This window comes from Marmota flaviventris, chromosome 12 (genome assembly GCF_047511675.1).
Source record: "Marmota flaviventris isolate mMarFla1 chromosome 12, mMarFla1.hap1, whole genome shotgun sequence".
In the NCBI taxonomy this organism is placed as follows: Eukaryota; Metazoa; Chordata; class Mammalia; order Rodentia; family Sciuridae; genus Marmota; species Marmota flaviventris.
Genome location: NC_092509.1, coordinates 75,270,552 through 75,294,045, shown reverse-complemented (window position 1 = coordinate 75,294,045; position 23,494 = coordinate 75,270,552). Strand labels below are relative to the sequence as shown.

The 23,494-nt window shown below is 41.0% G+C and overlaps 1 protein-coding gene across 3 annotated transcripts in view; it reads left to right on the top strand.

The window, feature by feature from the left end:
- Nucleotides 1-23,494, top strand: part of Srgap2 (SLIT-ROBO Rho GTPase activating protein 2) — a 243,088-nt gene that overhangs the window by 24,746 nt on the left and 194,848 nt on the right. The window lies entirely within an intron of this gene.

The window sequence follows — 23,494 nt, the reverse complement described above, 5'->3', positions numbered from 1 at the left end:
GAGGCCCTAAACAACTCAGTGAGATCCTGTCTCTAAATAAAATACACAAAAGGGCTGGGGATGTGGCTCAGTGGTAAAGCACCCTGGGTTCAATCCCTGGATATCCCCGTTCCCCTCAAAAGTCAGCAAATCCCTCTTTTCATGGAGCTGTAATCTTAGGGAGAGAAATATTTAACAGACTAATAAATGCACACATTAACAGGATAATTTAAGGTAGTTGAGTGTTCTGAAGGAAGTAGAAGAAAGATGGTGGGCTGGAGAATGGCCAGCAAGGGGGAGGGAGCCTACTGACTCATGCACAGACAGGGAAGGCCTCTTGGAGACGCCTGAGTTGACACTGTAATGAAAACAAAGGAGCCAGCCAAGGGAAGATCTGGGGGCAGCAGATACCAGGGTCCGAAGCTGTGTATGTTTGAGGAACAGAGCTAAGGTCTGTGTGACCAGAGGGTAGCAGATAAGTGGGAGAGGAATTATGGAGTGAAGTGAGCTATTCAGGGATGGCCAGACCACAGGGCACCTAGGGAACACAGCAGGGGCTCTGCATCTGATTGCCAGTGCAGTGGGAAGCCAAGGAAGGCAAGGATCTGGGGAGTGACATAGGATTTATTTATATTTTTAAGATCACCCTGCTTGCTGTGTGAAAAACGGATGTTAGTGGATAAAAAGTGGAAGGAAGTGTACCATTTGCAAGGTTCTTGCAGTAACTGAGTGAGAGATGGTGGTGGCTTGAAACAGGTGAAAGAGGGACAGATGTGAGACTTGTTTTCTCTCTCCACTAGGTGAAACCAGAATGAGTGGTATTCTTAACATATGGACAAGAAAGGAGCATTTGCAAGGAAAGTGGAGCAGTGGTAGGGGTGTATGTGCAGCTCTGATTCCCATTTATACAAGATGTGTAAGACCTTTCCGGAGGTCATTGTTGCTACTTACAGCACAGGCCCTGTAGCATGGTAAGGCAGGCTTGCAGATAAGACCCACAGCTCAGCAGGCCCACTTGAACTTCTTTGTAAACCCACTTGAATTTATCTGGAAGAGTTTCAAGCTTTGATACTCCTATTTGTCTAATGCTGGGTACAAAACCACTTACTGGGGTCTGATTTTAGGACTGCTGTCAAGGTCCTCTGTAGGTAGATGGGCTGCAGACATCTCTTCTACTATGAGCTTTCTCTTTTTAAAATGTTCTTTTCCAGACCTCACTCAGAAGTCTAGTTGTTTATTTATATTTCAGTGAGAGATTGTATTGGTTTCCTGAATGAGATTTTGATAAGGGTCTAGGACACTAGATGCCAGTTAAGGGTACCCTTGGAGAAAGTAAGCAGGTATATGGGGCTGAAACTAAAAAGTTGGGACACCTGCAGTTGGATCTACTTAACAATTTTGCTTGGCCTTGAACTCTTATCCTCTCTGAGAAATATTTTCCTAATTTTTAAAAATCAAAGAGTTGGATTCAATCATTGCAGTTCCTTTTAACTAATTCTCCTAGATGGGTAGGTTTGTACCTAACTGCCCCAGGGGAGTTGTTTTTCTCTCTTTTGTCCTTCTATGAGGAAAGCCTGTGTTTTCTTTCCTTTCCTTCTTCCAGAAGAGCTCTCTGTAGCAGTGTGTAGAATGCCAACTCACTAATTTCCTCAGAAAGGGACGAGCCCACAATTTCAGCATGTTATCTGCTGTGGTGTCTGCATTCTGGCCAGCGGCTGTGCTCAGAGGCTGGGCTCCCTTGTTTGGTGCTTATCTGTGGGAGCCAGAAGGGCCCGCACACCCTCGTGCAATAAAATGAACTTCAGAAGTGAAGGGGTGGGAATGCAGATTGTCCAAAGCAAGTAGAAAGCATATTCACATGAAGGTTTTCCAGAGGAAAGATTTTTGAGCCATCATCAATTGAACAGCTGAGTGTGGGTGGGGGTGCACACCTAATCCCAGCTACTTGGGAAGCTGAAGCAGGAGGGTCACAAATTCAGGGCCAGCCTGGACAAAAATAAAATAAGAAGAACTGGAGTGTAAGTGCTACACTTACCTAATGTTTGAGGCCCTGGGTTCAATCCCCAGTACTGGGGAAAGAAGGAAATGGAACAGAATTTTCCTTCCTTAAGATCACCAGGAGTATGGAGATTTCTTGGAAAAATGGGAATGGAACCACCATTTGACCCAGCTATCCCTCTTCTTGGTCTGTACCCAAAGGACTTAAAAGCAGCATACTACAGGGACACAGCCACATCAATGTTTATAGCAGCACAATTCACAATAGCTAAACTGTGTAACCAACCTAGATGCCCTTCAATAGATGAATGGATAAAAAAAATATGACATATGTACACAATTATTAATACAGCAATAAAAGAGAATAAAATCATGGTATTTGCAGGTAAATGGATGGAGTTAGAGAAGATAATGCTAAGTGAAGTTAGCCAATCCCAAAAAACCAAATGCCGAATATTTTCTTTGATGTAAGGAGACTGATTCATAGTGGTACAGGAGTGGGAGCGTGGGAGAAATAGATGAACTCTAGATAGGGCAGAGGGAGGGGAAGGGAGGGGTCATGAGGTTATTAATGATGGTGGAATATGATGATCATTATTATCCAAAGTATAGGTATGAAGACTGAATTGGTGTGAATATACTTTATACAACCGGAGATATGAAAAATTGTGCTCTACATATATAAAAAGAATTGTAATGCATTCTGCTATCATATATAAATAAAAAAAAAATCACCAGGAAATGTATAGCAATGTATGTCCCAACTGTTGACATAATTATAGTTATTTCATATTTGCTTAGCATTTTGTGTTTTTTAAAGTGGATTCACTTACATTATCTCATTTGATCTTAAAAATCCTATGAGGTCAGCAGGTCAGAAATTATTAATCCCATTTAAAAACTGGGAAAACTGAAACATTAAGTAGGCTAAGTGACATACCCAAGGTTACAGTTAATAAGGGCAGAACCAAAATGTAGAATGCAGTTTTTTCTTTTTAAAACAACAATATTGAGATGTTATTTACATGCAATAAATTGAACCCATTTTAACATTATATAGTTCAATGCGTTTTGACAAATGTGTGTACTTGTATAATAACCACAATCATAATCTCTACATTCAACATTTCTATCCCCCCCAAAAGTTCCTTCATGCTTCTTTGCATTTCCTGCCTCCTGCCCCCTGTTTTTTTGATGTCTAATCCAGTGCCTTCTCACAACCCCACGCTCTGATTTGACAGCCTTTCAGCTAGCTGTATCCTTCTGGAGAGAATTCTGGCTGGCAGCCAGCCAGCCGCATGGTGTTGAGTTATGATAGTAAATGGGAAGCGGGTGGGTTGGTTACTCCATTGTTAGTTCCTTCCTTCCCATCTTTTACCAGCTCCAGGCTATAGAAAGATCATGTGGGATCTCCTTCCCAGGTGAGCTTGACAAGCGGGACGCCCACTCACCTGCCTGCACTTGCTTCCTGTAACTTGCAGAGAGGTGGAGGGTGGGAGGTGGGAGGTGGTGAGGTAGGTGGTGGAGGAGGCGACCTCTAGAGGATGCTCTGCTTCTGCAAGTCTACTCTGTCTCCGCCTTGGAAACCTGCTTTCTGTTGCTTAGTTGCGGTTCCCCAAGGTGTTAAGCAATCTGAATCCCGTATTTGATGACTGAATTCCAAAGAACTTATCCCAGCTCTGAAAAAAGAGCAAACCTTGAGTTTCATAGCTATGTAGAGAAGGCCCTACCCTGAGCCCTTTTTGTGTGCCCAAGTTGCGTTCTGAAGGCAGACACTTCCCCAAATACTGTTCTGAAGTCCTGGTTTTGCCCATAATGTCCAGAACATTCCAGAAGGTCAGGGTGTCTGCCCATAAGCTGGCCCATACATGCTCTTGGAGTTGCTATGTGGCATCCAATAAAGGAAGGAAGTGGGCCATTCCTTTACATAGTTGGCTTTGCCTCTGGACTAGCAAGATGGAAGATGAATGTCCTAAATAAGCCCCTTCAGTGGCCCCTGGAAGTGACCCAGAATAATAGTCTCTGCTTTTTCTGGGTGAGGTTTGCTCCCATTTAGTCACCCAATTTAGGGTTAGCCATGTGCTGTTATGTGAAACCTTCCCATTTGTTTTGGGTTATTTGAGTTTTCAGGGCCCTTTCATATCCATTATGTATTTTTCCTTTTCTTCTCAATAAGTCTGGTACTTTCTATTGGGGTAAAAGCTGCATCTCATCTGATCTAGGAGAGCCACAGGGACAGAACAAACTCAGATTTCTCTTCTGCAAAGGCCCATCTTGAACCCGGGGCCTTGCAGTATTGATTTTCTCCTAGTTATCTTACAAATTTCTCTGGCATTGGTGAAGGGGGAAAAATCACCAGGCTGCATGGTTGAACGTCAGGTTTCTCATTTGTTAGCGACCTCAACCAAAAAAAAAAAAAAGAAAAAAAAATTTTTTTGAGAGCATAACTTAGGCACTGGTTTTACCTTATACTCCCGAGTGTCTGGTTCTCAACAGCTGGTGGCCATCCATCGCCTTACTCTTTACTTTGATACATACATTAGCTTGGTGAGGCCCTGGTATTGACTGCTGCATCTCACTGCCCTCCTTTTTTCCCCTGCAGGGACCTCTTGCACTGTGGAGGCTTGGAAAACAGAGGGCTTCCTGTGTTTTGTCTACCAGCAAAGCTGGGTACCCAAAGGCCTATGTGACCAGGCCATGTGGCTGACTCTAGTGTGCTTCTGGAAGACATGGTGATAGGGACAGAGACTTATAGTTGAGATACCTACATGTGTACATCTGAGTGGTTGAACAGAGGACAGAAGACTGCTCATGTCTGCAGAGAAGGGGACAAATCTAGTTTTGCAGTGGTCACAGGTTGTAGCAAAGTTGTCTCTTCCATTTCCCACTGGAGTTAGGTTTCTAAAGGTCCAGGAAGGTTTCATTCCTTTTCAGGCCCCAAGAGAGCTTTCCATAACAATGAAGAAACATTCAGTATTACAGGAAATAGGTAGGATTACTGATGGCCAAGGAGGGTGGCAAGGAAAAGAAAAAAGATTGTTTTAAAGGAAAACATCAGGTAAAAACATCAGGTAGGTGTTACTGTTCACACTGGGAGATCTTGGATTTATTTGACAGTTCCTATTTTCCACTTAGGCTGCATGTATACACTCATTTGGGAACTAGGGAGGGGAATAATATTCTCCCCAAGGAATTGTGGCTGAGCTCCCTGTCCCTAGAACCAAACAGAGCTGCTGCCTCTGGGAAGCAGATTGGCTCAGCCCTCCCCCGAGAGCTCAGAGCTGTGTGGTTATTTCATGACTTTTTCCCCCTTGTATTTTCCTCTTTGCTGCTTTTACCTTCCCTTCCTACAGGATAGCTCAGCTGTCTCACCCCAGCTTTACCTGGACCCAGACAAACTGCTGTCCCCTTCCTTTTTTTCTCATAGCCCTGATCATTTCTTCATGGGAGGGAAGGAGTATTTTGTTCTGATGCCCTCCTGGAAGGACTGCACCCTACCAAGACAGATGGTTGCCTAGCCTATTTTTAACTGTCTCTGGGGAAGAAGATTCCACAACCTATTTTGAAACCTGTTTCACTGATTGACAGCTCTCAAATTAGGAATTTCTTCCTAATATCTGACTTTAAATTCTGCAGCTATCATTGAAAATCTGTTTTGGTGTCATTGTTGCCATCACCCACCCCCCCATCCCCTGTGGAAATTAGGGATTTGGAAAAGAGAGGGATTTTGGAAGTCATCTAGGCCCACCCCTGATGAAGAAAATGAAACTCACCGATTTCCTAACTCCAAATTAAAATGGAAAATGCCTCCTCATCTTCCCATTGAGAATCACATCAGTTTGGGGATCAGCCTCTGAAAGTGCACATTTGGGTGCCATTCTGTGAGAATCAATTTAATTTTCAGGGAAAAAAACAAGTAATTCTGGAGTTGGAAGTGTAGAATGCAAGGCATTAACTGACTTACTCTATTTTGTTTCTAGTGAGAAAGTTAAATGATGCTTGTAGAATTACCTTGCCACTGTTGGCAGAGAGCAAAAATAAACTCAGCTCTCAGTATACAAAGGCTTTCCCAGTTCTTTCCCCTGCTTTCATACCAGTGTTTGTCTTTAAAGGAAAAATAGGGCTGGTTATTTTTTTCTTATCCATTAATAGACTCCTCTGTTAAGTGTCTGTCTTAAAAATATTGTCAGGTGGCTGAAACTCCACCAAAGGCCCCCCTTCACTTGGCTTCTGTGCTGCACACTTTCCTCTCTTGACAGACTGCATCTTGATGGCAGAAAGCTCTGGTGAGAAGCTAATGATGTCAGCTCAGTGCAGAGCAGTGCAGGGGATCTTGTTATGTGGTATAGAAATCCAGCATTCTATGCAAATCAACAGGAATGTATTACACTGACTCTAAAGGGGTCTTGGGAAGGGATCTCATTCCTCCTTAATAATGGGTCCTTGAAGCTTTTTTCAATCAAACCTCAAAGTAGACATTTTCTTCTTGCAGAGGTAGCATCACATGGCAGGTTGGAATGTCAGATGCTTAGATCAAGCTATGGCTATATTCAGACCTGTGACCAAAGTTGAGGTAGCATTTGGAACCTCCATCTCTGGGTCCATGGTTTAGAGTATACATAGTCAATGTACAGGTTATGCTCACAGCATTAGCATCTCCATTTCTGGAAATCTGAATAAAATTCAGTATTCCACCCACACTTTAACTGTTTGAGAGGTAGTTAACATTCTTACTTTAATAAAATCCTAGGACAACTTTCTTTGCTATCTAATTGGAGTGGGTTAGGGAATATAACTCATTTTGCTGTCAACCTAAGAGAAAAAGGCAGGTATACTGGAGACATCTTATCTGGGACACAGTTGAGCCAGTAGTTGATCAGTTAATCACTAAAAGTCAGTTTAAAAAGAGAATCTTAAAAAAACAAAAACAAGCAGTCTCTATGCATTTTATTTTAATTTTAAATTACATAAAGGTACCTATATTCACAAATCTGTAACAGGGGCCAGGGCTTTTCCTTAGAGTATAGAATTCTATTGACTTTCTTTTTATAATAAAAACTATATCTTTAACATATCTGTGATTTCCAGTTTTAGTTTTCTTTAAGTGGAACAAGTTCTTAAATACATTTGAGAAGTAAAATGCAGAATACTTTCAGATTTTTAAACTCCACCACTATAATCTTTTATCATTGTCTTGCATACCTAATTGAGCAGCAGTATTTTAAAACTACTTGTCTTCATCAGGTCTTTTCAAAGCATTCCTCTTATTTTTCATGGAAACTTTTTTTTTGTACTCATATTTCATCAGTTGATAGTTTAGTATATAATTAAAATAACAAATATAACTACTGACCCTGGGGAAGCTCCCAGCCTGACTGGTGGGAGCAGAGCAGATACACAACAGATGGGTCTACTAGCAACCAGCCCTCTGCATGTCGTGGGTCCCAGACAAAATGTATTAGAGTGTAGTTGAATTATGTCAGATAAACAGCAGGTCAATTAAGAAAGCATAATTTGTATATATTTCTTATCTTTTTGCATCTATTGCTTGTTACAGGGAATTTTAACTTAGTGCCTTTAATCATAATTCTTCTGAGACTATAAGCTTTGGAAAGGTAGGGACCATTTCTTATTTATCTGTATATTTCCAGTATCTCCTAATATATTGGCTGCCCCATAGCAGGTGCTGAAAGTATATATTCATATATACTATATATGTATATATACACATGTATATAATATATATTCATATATAAATATATACATATATATGAATGTATTTTCTTAATTTTATGTGTGTGTGTCCACATATGTATATACACTAACACACACACACTCAGTGCATTGCAGTATACATTGTTGGTCTGAACAACTCTTTGTTGAATAAGTGGATCTGTGTATGTATCACTACATGTAACATAGTCAAAATCCATATAAGAACCCTTAGACTATCTATAGTTGAGCATTTTGGCTGCACTAGTTCCTTCTGTTTACATGAGGAAGTGAAAATTGACAGTGAAGCTTTTACACTTAAGTTGGCACAACATGTATTTTAGGAAGATCCTCTCCTAATAGTAACTATACTGCATTCTTAGACTAATAAATGCAATGTCAATAATAACTAAAATTTTATTGAGGGCTTGCTTTGTGCCAGGCACTGTGCTCTGGGTGTGTTACCTCGGTTAATCTTTATGTCCCTGAAAGAAGTCATAAGGTATACTGTGTTATTATTATTTTCATTTGCAGCTGAGGAATATTTGGAAGCTGATGAGGATATGGTACAAAGGTTGGCTCTCTGAACAGTGGAGTAGTGAGGACAGTTTGTTTTTAGAGTGCTGCTGCTTATAAGGGTTGAGGTCCTTCCAGGCAGGGTGGAAGGAGGCCTTATACTTACAGAAACTGCCTAGAGGGAGGAACTGGCATTTGCTTTTGGCTTTTTGGGAACCAGAACAGGCACTGTCCTGACTCAGAAAGGATCCTCGAGGCCAGGGGTTGCTGAATATTTGAATTCAGCTTCTGGCAGATGGTGCATAAGCCAGAGTAGCAGTGAAAAACACGTTATTGTGGGACATCAGACCCTGCCTGTCACTTTCTTTCTGGGTCTCTCCCTTGTTGGAGGGCCCTTCAGAAACTCCTTTTGCTCTGGTAGTCTGGATGTGTGTGAACAAGCTGCTTGCAGGTGCCAAAACAAACAGCAGTGTGGGTCCCAGGGACCTGGCTGGGAGCTTGGTACAGGGTGGAAGGGCTCCACTTGGGAGTGGTGTTGATAGAAATAATTTTCCTAGCAGTTGGCATGAGGTTGGTTCTGAGTTGAATTTAAGAGAGAGTTAAGATCTTTTGTTCCTCCATACTTTGGGGACCTGGCAGATACCACAAAGCCAGTCTTTACAAATTCATTCACAACCAGAAATGAATCTCAAAAAGTACTAGTCTTTGGGCCTCTTGGTCAGGAAGGCCACAGGCAGCAACAACAACAAAAAACCCAACCAAACAAAATGCCTGTGGGCTGGCAAACAGAATTTCTTTGCAAGGCTAATTCTGAATGTCAGTCTCTTCCCTTTTTTGTAGGTTGGAACGAAGCCACAATGAAGGCAGGGAGATGGCAGTTGGAGGCCACCTTCTGTAGTCTCCCAACTCAAAAGAAGGAGCATTATCTATTTTTGTGGTTGGCTTTAAATTGCTAGAAGAACAACACCTTGGCCTGGAAGTTAAATGAAAGGATTCTTTTTTTTTTTAAAGAGTCTTTTTTTTTTTTTTTTTTACACTTTATTTATTTATTTTTATGTGGTGCTGAGGATCAAACCCAGGTTTTCACACCTGCGAGGCAAGTGCTCTACCACTGAGCTACAGCCCCAGCCCAAATGAAGGGATTCTTGATGCACTTTTCTGCCAGAGGGGACTGTGTGTGGCTGTGTGGCTAGTTTTGCTGCTTGTCTATAGCAGTTTTTTTGGTATTGGAGATTGAACCCAGGGTCACTCTACAGCTGAGCCACATCCACATCCCCAGATCTTTCTGTTTTTTTTTTTTTTTTTTTAATTTTGAGACAGAGTCTCACCGAGTTGCTGAGGGTCTTGCTAAATTACTGAGACTGACCTTGAACTTTCGATCATCCTGCCTCAGCCTCCTGGGGTTGCTAGGATTATAGGCATGCGCTATGCACCTGGATACAGTTTGATTTTTTTGACAGATACCTTGAGAAGAGTGGATTTTGACTGAAGGAGTGACTTTACTAGTAAGGCTGATTTCGTGTTAGAATGAATCCTCAGAGTCTTTCTTGGTTTACATTGTACTCCTTGAAAAGAAAGACATTGAGTGGTCTTGTTAGTCTTTGGGTTCCATTCTGAACTGGACAATTCTGAATTGGCCCTTCTGAACAATTGGCCAATTGAGGAGTTATAAAATATAGTGAGAATTGTGCAGTGGTGTTGAGCACATCCATGGAGATATACTGCACCCATCACCATAGAAGTCTCCTTGATTTGGCCTTAAACACCAAGAGCTGGCTCCCTGGAATCCAACATCTCAGCCCTGTACACTTAGTCCACGCCTAGGCCATATCTGGACATCACTCTTCTTTTAGTTTCATATCAGATTTTTGCTTCCCTGAAGCATAATGAAGTCATATAACCCTCCTCAAATCTCTGTTCTTAGAAGCTCCCAAAATAATCCATAACAGCTTTGTGAGGTGAGTCTTATTATCTGCATTTTAAATATGAGGATCATGTGACTCAGAGAAACATGCCCAAGGTCACACGGTCTGAGGAACTGAGATCCTAAAACTACCTCCAAAGTCTATGTTTTTCCCACAGGGCTTTTGAACTTGACCTTAACCCTTGGCTGTTTATGTTAGCCCTCGGAATCCTTGAAAGTAAATCAACTGAAATGGGTTTGAGAAAAAAAAAGAGGGAAACTTAAGTGTGGGTATTCACAGTTAGTGGCTTGGGAGGAGCATCCACTACCAAGTGGGAGCAGCCAGCTCTGTCATTTTCGTTAATGCAGCCACAATTCCTCTTCCCCCCTCTGTTGATTGCACTGGGTAGAAATCAGGAGGCTGGAGCAGAGGAGAGGAGCTAACTGTGGCTTCCTGTGATTTACATAATAAAATCAGAATCTCCCCAATGGCTCTTTCCTGTCTGCTGGTGGCTATGATGAAGTGGGCCACCCTGGGGATAGCCTCACTTCTGGGCCTCCTTAGGGTTATTAGGCCCTCTAAGGGTCTTGGGATCAAATGTGCATTTAAATTGATGAGATCAATTCATTAGGATAAAGACTTCCTCTACTTTCAAAGCAGTATGGTGCTCAGCCAGACTCTCTTTAGAAGTTAATGTGTAGATAAAAATTTCATTTCAGGAAGAGATCTATGCTGCCCTTTTCCAAAGCTCAGATTACTAGAAGGGCAGGAAAGATTTCTTGAGTCTATATCAAAATATTCAACTTTGAAAGATGAGGGGTTTTTTAGGTTAGTTTTCTGCCTGCTGTTTTCTTTTAGAAATAATTATTCTATAGGTTTAAAAGGTGACCTAAGTGACTTTTTAAATTTTTTTAAGTCTGGGAAGGTTTTATAGTGTGTGTGTGTGTGTGTGTGTGTGTGTGTGTGTATTCTTCAACTCTGACCACCTGGTAGTCAGCTTAATCTCTTCCTTCATCTTGATCCTTTAATTCAACATTTAATTACCTATTTTGGTGCCTGTGAATTAGATTTCTTTCTTTCTTTCTTTTTAATTTAAAGCTCTTCTGAACTCATAAAAGGTATCCCAGTCCCCAAAGGGAATAATGCCTGCTCCCCCAGACCCACCACCACCACATCCTCTCAGTAGATACTGTATACGGAAAGACAAATGGAAAGTGCTGTCTCCCTCACACTTGACTGTTTGAGTTTGTCCCCATTACATTAATTTGCAGAACACCTTTTACTTCCTTTGCTCTTGATTGTTCTGTCCTTATAAAGTACGGAAAATCAATTGAATTCAAAAGATGTTAAATTGAGAGAGAAAGATGCTGCCACACTTCCAGCTAAAGGCAGACTTTAGTCTATAATTTCAGACTTTCTTTGATTATAAAGTGCAAGTGCCCCCTCCCCCTTTTTGTTTTTCTTTGTGGTTCTATAATCAGGAGTCTGCTATTTTCTTTCCAGTGCTATAATTAATAGTCTGGTCTGAACTATAAGAACCTTAAAGTTCTTAACAGAAACACTGCTTACTCACCTCATTTTACAAACGGCCCACTTAGCCCCCAAGAGTCGATTTTAGTCATTCAGCAAATGTATTTAGCACCGACTTCGTGTTGGATAAGGATGGTGCTGGATGCTGGGGATTTAAAGACAAAGAGAATATGGATCCTGTCCCCTAATGTGCATCATCTCATTGGTGAGGCCCACGTGCAAATAATCAAGCAGAATTCAGTGTGAGAAATGTTGTAATTGAGTTCTATAAAAGTTGTGCCTATTCATAGAGTAGCAGTTTTCAAATTGTGTTGTATTTGCCTGTTCCTCTGTGAGCTCTTGAGGGCCGGGAATAAATATGGATATGGATGTTGTTTTAGCTTTTTCGCCAGTGTGACCAAAAGACCTGACAAGAACAAGTTTTGAGGAGGAAAAGTTTATTTGGCACTCATGATTTCAGAAGTCTCAGTTCATAGTGGCTGACTCCATTGCTCTGGGCTTGAGGTGAGGCAGAACATCATGGTAGAAAGATGTTGAGGAGGAAAGCAGCTCAGGACATAGCAGTCAGGAAGCAGAGAGAGCCCCACTCACTAGGGACAAAATATAAACTCCAAAGGCATGTCCTCAGTGGCCTGCTTCTTCCAGCCACACCCTACCTGCCTATAGTTACTACCCAGTGAATCCATATCAATGCATAATGCGGTGATTAGGTTAAGGTTTGCATAACCTAATCTTTTCATCTCTAAATCTTCTTGCATTGTCTTATGCATGAGCTTCTGGAGGACACTTCCTATCTAAACCATAACAGCTGGGGAATGAATGAGTGAATGGATGTCTTTTACCAGTGCCAGGCCTGTCTTGCAAGGTATTCCATGGGTTTTAACTTTCTTGCAAAATGTTTAATTACTGAAGATGAATAGAAAATTGTTTGGGTTGGAACCATGTGGGAAACAATTGGATTTTGCTATCTTGCTTGTTAGCAAAATGCCTAATTGCTTTTTAGGATTCTATTAGGTTAGTATATGAGATCACCATTTTGTAGGTGATATGGCATTACTTGAATTAATATTAAGAGACCAGTTTTATAGCCCTCTGGCCTTCTTTAGGTTTAGGGCATACACAAAGGTGAGGTTCTGGGAAGATACTGGGTATACTCTATGTTTTGCTGCTGAGTTACCCTTTGAATGCATGTCTTTATTTGGAGCTTCTGAGAAGGATTCTGTGCCCCACCGATTGTTGTGACATTGAGCTCTGAAGTGGAATTTCTCTGTCCTTTTGGTAGACATGACAGGGAATAAAGCTGCTGCTCTGTGCCCACTTAAACATATTTCCATTTAACTTGGAGAAGGTATAAGAACAGACTTTTGTGCATATATAAGAGAAAAAAGAAAATGAAAAGACCGTGTCCACTGCAGGCTGAATGGAGTGCTATTCTTAGCTGGGGGCTCTAACCTAGAGAACAGGAAACAAGATGCTTTGGAATGTGGACTCTGACTGTCCCTGACTATAGCCAAGAGTCTTCAAGTCATAGGGAAACTCATGACAGCTGCTAGCATCCTCCAGACCTTCCTCTTTTGGTAGAAAATTGTATACTCCCAGACAGAGCTGGAGGAGGGGATGGCTCTTTAGTGTAAGGGAGCTGGAGGGAAAGGGCAGATTAGGTCTCAAGAAGTGGGCTTCCACTTGTCCTGCTTCTTCCTTAGAGACCATCTGGGTCTTCTTAGTAGGTGGAGTGGCTTTTCTTGTTCTCAGGAGGTTCTTTCTGAGAAATAGAGTGGTACTTTGGCTGATTGAACTAAACGTTCTTCAGGAATTTAAGTACTCTTTGATTTGTTGTTTAGACTTTGACATTGGGGTTGAACTTGATTGGCCTTTGAAAGTTAAAAAGCAGGACTAAAAAGGCCCTATGCATACTGATAGCACACAATGGTGAATGACTAGAATGCCCGTTGCTTCTGATTGCTTAGTGACTACTGATTAATTGATTTGAATATATTAGTGTCTGGAAATTGGACTGATCATCCAGCTGCCCTGTCTTATGGTGTGATTGATAGAGGAGAATGTTTCCAGGTAGCATTTTTTTTTCCACAGGATTTGGATGGTGATGATATTAGCCAGGATCTATATTGTCAGTGTCACCATCACCAAATGATCCTAATTTGAATATGCTTGAACTAGGTAAAGTAAGGCAAACATACATCCAGTCCCTATCTTGTCCTGTGGGCTTATTATTTAACATTGATACAACTACATGTCAGTATTTTAAAAGGACATGTGTTAAGTTAGAACCTATTATGAGATGAGATTTTTCTTCAAGGAATTCCTGATAGTGTGACATTACCTCCACGCACATTGTCTGAAAGGCATCAGGCCTGTGTATAAGCCATTCTACTTCCTCACTTCTCTAAATAGGAAAAGAAATCTCATTTCCTTTTTTTCTTACCCTGAACACCAAGTCCATTTATTCATTCCAAAAGATATTATAGCCAGGGAGCCCCACTTAGAAGAAAGGACATTTTTTCCCCCCATAAGAATGGTGTACTCAGAGGCTGGGGTTGTGGCTCCGTGGTAGAGCGCTTGACTAGCGTGTGTGGGGCACTGGGTTCAATTTTCAGCACCACATATAATAAATGAATAATAATAATTAAAAAGGTACATCAACAACTAAAAAAGATATTTAAAAAAGAAAACAATGGTGGACTGGGGATGTGGCTCAGTGGTAGTGTGCTTGTGGGTTCTGTAAGAGACATGGCAGCAAAAGGGCTAGAGAATTGATCTTGTTCTGATCTGACAAATTCTGATCACATATTTTAAATGGTAAGGCCTAGAACTGTCAGTTTAGATGTATTCTGGGAAAATTGAAATTTGACAAAAGGTATGCAGTAAAGAGGTCAGTTAGGAAAATGGCTTTGCAAGATAAAAATCTTCATACTATTGCAATCTCAAGAACTTGGTTTTGTATTAGTGACAGCAAGATGCTGAATCAGCCTTCTGTATCCATGAGTTCTATATTTCCATATTCAACCAAAATTGATAAAAATATATGGGAAAAAATTTTCCAGAAAGTTCCAAGAAGCAAAATTTGAATTTGCTGTGTGCTGCACTACATTGAATTCATGAGATTGCAGAGATGTTGTAACCTCCTGCCATTTCACAGATTCTCAGTCTTTTTTCCATTGTTCCCTAAACCATGTAGTATAACAACTATTCACACATCATTTACATTGCATTAGGGATTATAAGTAATTTAGAGATGAATAAATGTACATGGGAAGATGTGATAGGTTATATGCAAATACTATGCCATTTCACTTGAGACTTGAGCATTCTTGTATTTTGGTATCCCTAAGGGTACCAAAAACCAGGGATGACTATATATGAAAATAGCTGGAGTGTAGGGGTGTCAGAACAGGAGAAATAATGAGATAAAGTTTTTTCAGGGGCTCCACGTCACCTGTTTTTTTCCAGTGAAGATTCTTTTGATGTGGAATTTATCTGTTTTGTCTAGCTAATTGGAATTTTGGTCTGGTTTCTGTCTCTAAAGACTCTGCTGTTGGTCTTGGACTACTTAATTCTCTTTGCTCACCAAATTGATGACCTCGATAATAAGGCATGAGATCTGATGTTTAGTATGGCTTTGGATTATAGGTTCCTTTTATTCTTAAATCAGCAAAGAGAAACCAAGAGAAGCAGCATGATCTAATTATATCCATAACCCCTAACAAGGGGCTAGGGCTGTAGCTTAGTGGCAGAGTGCTTGCCTAGTATGTGTGAAGCACTAGGTTCAAACCTTAGCATCGCATTCAAAAATAAATAAAATAAAGGCATGCTGTCCATTTACAACTATAAAAATTTTTTTTTAAAATTAAAAAAAAAAAAAAAAAAAAAACCCAACCCTAACAAAAAGCTCTGGCTCCAAAGAGACCTGGGTTCGAATCCTGGCAGTGCCACATGTAAATTTAGATCACAAAAGTAAGTTGCTTTGTCTTACTCCAAGAATTTCAGTGTTCTTATTGTAAAGTGTGAACAAAATAACTGCCCATCCTGCAGGGAGGTTGTGAAATTAGAACCAAAGTGAAAAGGGACTGGTACCTGGAAGCACAGTCAGCTGTAGTTTGTTTCTGTTATTAGCAATGAACTTGACAGTGTGGAAACCTGTTCCTCCATGCTTTCCACTTTTCCATATGTAAAATGAACTTGGTCTTCCTTGCTCAGTGGTTGATAGGGAGCCAAGTAAGATATCTGAGCTGGTGATGATGGTTGTGCATCTGAAGATCCTGGGACCCAAGTTGGGGCTCTATAAGTGGCAGTATACTTCTAAGTTGTAGAACTATTTTAAAAACACACCCTGCCTATTTCCCCTGGTCAGTCAGTCCTCCTGTTCATAGCGGGGCTTTTTGGCCTCATTGCTTTAAATAGTCCTCAGATGGTAACTTGGATAGTAGATGAACACAATCCTTGTGAGTCCATTTGCCCTGTGCTGGGGACTCTATTTTTAGACCACAATGGCCGGAATAGAAAGCCTCTGACCCCACATCCCACTGGAGCCATGTGTGCCTGGCTAATGGATTTCTTTGGGAAGCTGGGACAAAGGCCTGGGTCTGCTTCTGTCATTGACTCCACTGGTATGGAATAGACTATTAAAAACCAGTCTCCTCCTAATTGTCTGGAGGTCATAAGCCTGGCTTACCTGGGACATCCCATGTTATGATCCTAATTAAAGTTTGGCCTGTTTACTCTGCTCTTCTCAAACGGTTATAAGGGAATAAAGGCAGATAAGATATTTATGGGTGAACCTTTCCTGTTTTATTTTCCCTGGGATCTGTGATTAAAGGATTAACAGCACTCATTTACTGAGTGGACTCCTGTGAGGGAGGAGAGCTTTAGCACTTAACAATTTTGCTTCTTTGAGCCAGGGCTGTGCCAGCAGTATTTCCCATGTTACCTCATTTAATCCTCAGTCTTGTTAGATCTATAAAAGAGAGGTAGAAATTGAGGTCAGAACTTGCCCAGGGGTCACCATCATGGGCCCTCTACTACTTCATTCTTCACATGCATCTCTCCTCCTAGATGGTCAACAGTGTGTTCATTTCAGGGGAGATACTGGTGATTTAAAAGAATCACTAAATGTTTATTATTAAACACCTGAATGTATTCATTATGCATTCACATCTAGGAATCCTGACATTATCTGCAAAGAGGCTTGCCCCATTCCTGTGTTTGCATATTATCTGAGCATATTTAGGTTGCCTGACTCTGAAACCAGTGATGCTGGGGAGAAAGAGCCATCATACTGTGAGGGTGTTTCCAAAAGCAGCCTGATTCTTAATTATCTTACTAAAAACCATGTCCATGTTTATGGAGTGCCTTTCCCTAGGGAATCCCTGGAGCTTCCAGAGACATGATCTCAGCTGCAGAACATCCCTGTTAAGATAGGAGGGGGCTGAAATCATTTGCTCTCCTTTACAGTGAGTGGGAGACTCAGGCACAGATGGGAGACAGAGGCACAGAAGTTAAACAATTAGTCCAAGGTCACATCAAATGATTTCCAACTCAGCTGATGAATCTGTCTAGGATTTGGTCTTCCAAATGTCACAGCTTCCCTTTCCGTGTAATTTGTTCTCAGCCATTTTACATGTCTTGTCCTTCTTCCTCCTTTTTCTGTTTTGGTAAATAAGATTTTTTTTTTTTTTTTTTTTTGCACCTACTTCCTGATTAATGTTGGTTTTAATTTAGCCCTTCAAGATGGTCAATGATTTAGCTGAAACAACTGCTACCAGAATGTAAGTTTATAACACACCTTTATTGTTATTTCTCCCTGATGTTGAATTTTCTGTACCCTCTGCATGAGGTCAGTCTCTGTGGGTTAAGAACTTTGGGGCTCCAAAGACTTATACTGGCAGAGGAGCTCCAGTGGTTAGGGATTGTCACCTTTCTCAGAGTAGAGCTATTGGGAAAAGAACCTAGAAATTCCTGTTTTTAACTTCATAGAGGAAATGGAGCACATTGAAGAATAATAGCCCATGGTCTCTCCTGTAGAATAGTTCAGATTTGGCTTTTGTTATTCCTTGCTGGTTATAATAATAACATTATTCACAAACATATCTTTTTGGTTGTCCTCATGACTCAGAACTTTGTGAAACATGAACTTACTCATGAACACTTCTCCTGTGTTGAAGCTGGGAGGTGTTGAGGTAATGTGAGCTTTGGTGACTGCATATGGCCTCTTAGGGAAATGGCCCAGTTGTTTAGTTTCTCAGTTGTATTTATGTGAACTTTTCTGGCAACTTCACAGCTTACTACTGTGAAATGCGTTATAAGGGACGACCTTTTACAAAAAGAGAGAGGTTTACCCAGAGGAGGGGATTCATTGCTAGTAAAATGTGTTCTAGTACCAAATGGTTTTGGGTATCCTAATGACCTATGCAACTGCAGGTCTTTTGGTTTGTAATGTATTCAGTTCCATATTTACTCATTCAGCACTTTCCATCTATCCATTGTGTGCCAGGTACTGTGTTGGACACTGGGTGACAGATGAATAACTGCCTTTTCCCAGGATTTCACAGCAGATGTTGGAATTGATTGTCATTTAGCTTCATTGATTCTGCAGTAGAATTTTCCAAGATTCTGTCTGATGTTGCCCTGTTGATTATACTTGAGGATATATCCCAGACTCTGACTGTCCTTCATCTCTCCTTTCTGCTGTTACCCTGGGCCCAGCTGCCATCATCTCTCACCTGGATTATTTTGGTTGCCTCCTAACTGGTTTCCTTGCTTCCATTTGTGCCCCCTTCAGCATATTCTCAACACACAGCTCAAGCAATCCTTTAAAAATGAAACTCAGATCCTGTTTCTCCTGTTTAAACCTCCCGGTGGCTTTGCATCTCCTATAGGCTCCTGCCCCTGCTCCCCATGAGACTTTGCTCTTAGTGCTCTCCCTGTCACACTCTTCATCTACATTGGGCTCATTGTGTTTCCTTCAACATGGCGGCCATGCTTGGCCCAGTCTTGTTTCAGGGCCCTGCTGTTTCTTCTGTCTGGAACATTCTTCCCCAAGTATCTGCATAGCTTCATTCCTCACTCTCTTGGATCTGTACATAAAAGTCACCTTATTGACAAGGCCTTCCTGATTGTTTTTTATAAAATGTACCTCCACCTCACATTTCCTATTTGATTAATGTCTGACATTCACTTGACTGTAAGCTCCCTAAGGGAAAGGATTTTGTCTGTTTCATCCTACTATATCCCTAAGGCACTTAGTAAATAGCTGTTGATTGAGTAAATAAATCAGCTTATTACACTTACTTAGTGTCCTCTGTAGAAGGGGCCTCTTGGACCAGTGGTGCAACATATCTGTATGACAGTTGGTATAGAGAAGATGTGGTCAGAATGGCTCTGTCTGTGTGGAATAGAGTTTTTATTAAAAAAATAATCCCAATGGCTCCTGTGGGCTTTAAGATCCCTTGTTAGCCTTATTAATATTGCTCTTTAGTTAAAAAGTCAAAGGATGGATTGAAAGGGATCTGAGAGATCATTTGGTCTCCTTCTCTCATTATTGATAGAAGAACAGCAAACTCCAGAGAAAGTAGGTGAATTACCTAAAGTCATGAAGCTCCTTAGGGGTCAATCTGAAATTAGGATTCTGACATCTGATTCCATAGTCTTTCTTATATTCAGTTCCCTGATGGAGGAAGTCCATGGCCTTTCAGATTTGACAGTGTCTCTCCGGATTCTAAACAGGAGCTTTTCTCTGCATATTTTAGCTTAGTATAGATGGACAATGACCCGGTAATATGAGTGGAAAATACTGAAAGGTTGACCAGTGTGAGTGGGAACTTCCCTGAAAGTGCCCACAGAAACACTCACTCTTTCATTAACAGGAGATGTGCAGGGTGGAATGGAAACCAAAATCAAGAGCCTTTGCTGCTCCAGTTGTTCTATTACATGTCACAGTTGAATGTGTCTTCCATTTAAATTCAGATTTTTTGATGAATGGCCAGACCAGCTGCAAGCCCTTTGGACCAGAAGCCTTGATCTTGCCAACTGTTCATTTTCTTGATGAACTTCCTTATTTTAAGCGTTTGTGTGTAGCCACTCTATTGTGGAGTTGTCAGAAGGGTGTTGAGTCGGCTCTCTGGGACAGTCAGCTCTCCCCATGCAGCGTGTGTCCTGAAACTGGCCTATTTCCATCCTCTTTGTAAGTGCGTGAGGTCTTTTGTTCAATAGGGTGCAGTGAGTGGGGACTCTTAAAGAGAGAAAGACTCCTCCAGCATTTGCTGGAACATGTTTGTGAACTGACCGTGATGTGATTGGGATGGCATAAAAAAGACTTAAATTTATTTAATTTCTTGCCATCTGGTTTGTGATACAAGGTGCCCCAATTTGAGTTTTTAAGGCACTTTGATCATACACAAAGAAGGTGTCATACTTAATTCCACTCCCTGTAGCCTCTGTTACAATACTTTTTATGCAAAAACAAAACAAAACAAACAACAACAACAAAACTCATACTTTTACTGAATCTAGTTTTACTCAAGCAAAAGCTCTGGACTTTTCCTAATTTGCCTGAACATTTTCCTGTTAAGATTGAAATGTACTTTGGGGATACTGACTTTCAAATAGATGCTTTTGGGTCAAGGGAAGTTCAAGTGCCTCGAGTACCATTACCATCCCATTTAGAGAGCTTCAGTTTGCTTGGGTTACAGAATACATTTCAGTTTAATTTCTTAAATTAGGTGGGCAAAATACAGTTCAGAAAAATTTAGGGCCATGCTCTAATATACCAAGGAAACAATAAGGCCTGGAATTAGGAACCAGAACCTACTCTGTTCAGACTCTTCTTTTAAGGTTGGGTGAGTGGAGTTTAAGAGTCGGCTGAATTCTTCCTTTTACATCTTCAGGTTTTGTACTGTTGTATGTTAGCCCCCTGCAGCCTGGGTGGTTCTCCCATCTGGGCCTCAGTCATTCACCGGAGCCACTGATCTGGACAAGACAAACATCCAACAGTTCAAACAAATGGGGTGGTGAAAGGGCTTAGTTCTCATGTATTTTCTTAACAAAAAGCTAGAGAAGCAATTTCAAGGTCAAGAGGACTCACTCTGATGTTTTTGGTGATCAATTTTGTGCTGGATTCTGACTTAAGTTCTGCCATTGATTCTGAGTGCCCTGATCCTCAGAAGCAGAGAAATTCTTTAGCCCATAGGGTAAATAACCAAGAAATCCAAATTCTTACTTATTCTTGTTTTTGTGCTAAAAGGTCTTTTTTCTTTCTTTCTTTTTTCCAGTAGCCGTTTTAAGTTTTTTTTTTTTTTTTTTTTTTTTAGATACCAGCAAAAGGATATTGACCCAGATTTGGAAATAAATGTGAGCTGTAGTTCTCTACTCCCTTCAGTTTTTGCTATCTTGGTAGTATGCTAATTATATTTTCTCTTAATTCTACTTCCCCAGCTCCCCAGTTTCTTTGGCAGACATTCTTACTTGTCTTGGAAGAGCAGGTGAAGAGTTCTTTTTAGGGCTCTTTGAAAGGATACAGAATGGATGATAGTCTCAGCTAATGGTAACCAGATCCAGGGAGTTGGGGTCAGCCCGGGCTGGAATCATTTCAAATTAGCAAGCAGTGACGTTCAGTGGCAGGAATACAAGTGACCACAGTGTTAAAACACATCTGGAAAGGGATTCTGACATCATCCCCAGAATCTGCTGGGAATACACACAGCCTATAGACCCATTCCTCTTTGACCCTATAAAGATTCTTTATAGAGTAATGCCCTGAGTGGTTTTCTGGCCAGCTTGCCTGCTCATTTATCTTCGAGGAGATGGAAGGCGTCAACTTGCCTTTGGATCTCCACAGCCCCAGAGGTGCATGGATTCTGCATTTGAAAGTCCTGAAGGCCTTGTCAGAACCCAAGAGATCTGCTTTTCCTCTTTTCATTGTCCTACAAAACTCTTCATAGCAGCTAGCATTGCTGTTTTGATGAATCTCTCTTTGCTGTGTAAGTTGTCTGGCAGTGGGTGTCAGGATGCTGGTTTTTGGAGCTGGATACTTGAGTGGTGGTTAGGGAGGGGCTGAACTGAGCTGTTGAGGCTGGGTGACTGGATACTCAGCTCCTCTGTTGAGGAGAACACTCTCCTCAGGCTGCTCCCTTGGGTCATGCTGTGTGTGGCTCTTGAGATGTGGATAGAGGTGAGCCGGGGGCATGATGAGGTTTTGTTGGTGCTTTTGGTAAAGCAGTCTAGACTACAGGATTTGGCATGACTTTTACCCTTAACCTCTGTGTTTTTCAGTTAGCCCTTGCCACCTGTCTCGTCTCATCTTTGATTTCCTCACCTCCTCTTGATTGAAGCTACACAAGGGCTCCATTTTCAAGACCAGGCCTTTTTTAAAAATTAGCGATCAATTTTATTATAATTATTAATGCATATTAATTGTTTAAGTAATAGGTTTCATTGTGACAATTTCATATGTGCATATAAAGTACACTTTGATTGGTTTCACCCTCCTTATTACCTTCTCTTACTTCCCCTTCCCTCTGCTCCCTCTTCTTGGTCCTCTTCCCTTTTCCTAACACTTCCCCTCTACTCTCATGTCAATTTTTTTTTTCCCCCTCCTGGAGTCCACACATGAGAGAAAACATGCGATATTTGTATTTCTGGATTTATCTTATTTTGCTTAACATGATCTTCAGTTTCATCCTTTTCCCTGCAGATGATATGAGTTTGTTCTTTGTGGCTGAATAATATACCATGATATGTGTGTGTGTGTGTGTGTGTGTGTGTGTGTGTGTGTGTTTGTGTGTATGTGTATCACATTTTCTTTATTCATTAGCTGATGGGCATCTAGGCTAATTCCATAACTTGGCTATTGTGAATATTGCCGTGATAAACATGGATATGCAGGCAGCTCCATAGTATTCTGACTTTGTTTCCTTTATCTGTACCCAGGAGTGGGATAACTACATCTTATGGTAAATTTATTTTTAGTTTTTTGAGGATCCTCTATGCTGTTTTCCATAGTGGCTGTAGAATTTACATTCCTACCAACAGCGTATGAAGGTTTCTCCCAACATTTGTTATCTTGATAAGGGATATTCTGACTGGAATGAAATGGAGTCTCAACATAGGTTTTCTTTTTTTGGTATTGGGGATTGAACTCAGGGGCACTTGACCACTGAGCCATATCCCCAATGCTATTTTGGGTTTCATTTAGAGACAGGGTCTCACTGAGTTGCCTAGTGCCTTGTTTTTGCTGAGTCTGGCTTTGAACTCACAATCCTCCTGCCTCAGCCTCCCGAGCTGCTGGGATTACAGGCGTGCACCACTGCACCCCGGCTCAATGTAGTTTTGATTTGCATTTCCTTGATGGCTAAAGATGTTGAGCTTTTTTCATTTATTTATTAGCCATTTGTACTTCTTTTGAGTGTCCAGTTCATTTGCCCATTGGTTGATTGAATTTATTATTCTTTTAGTGTTCAGTTTTTTAGATCTTTATATATTCTGGATATTAATTTTTGCTGGCAAAAATTTTCTCCCTTTCTGTAGGCTATCTCTTCACTTTGTTAATTATTTGCATTGGTGTGCAGAAGCTTTTTTGTTTTTTGCTACTGGGGATTTAACCCAAGGGTGCTTAACCACTGAGCCATATTCCCAGCCCTTTTTTATATTTTATTCAAAGATGGGGTCTCACGGAGTTACTTAGAGCCTCGCTAAATTGCTGAGGCTGGCTTTGAACTCGCAATCCTTTTGCCTCAGCCTCCTAAGCCACTGGGATTACAGGCTTGTGCCACCACACCCAGTTTGCAGATGCTTTTTAAAATTGATGTAATCCCATTTGTCAATTTTTGCTGTTTTTTTTCCCG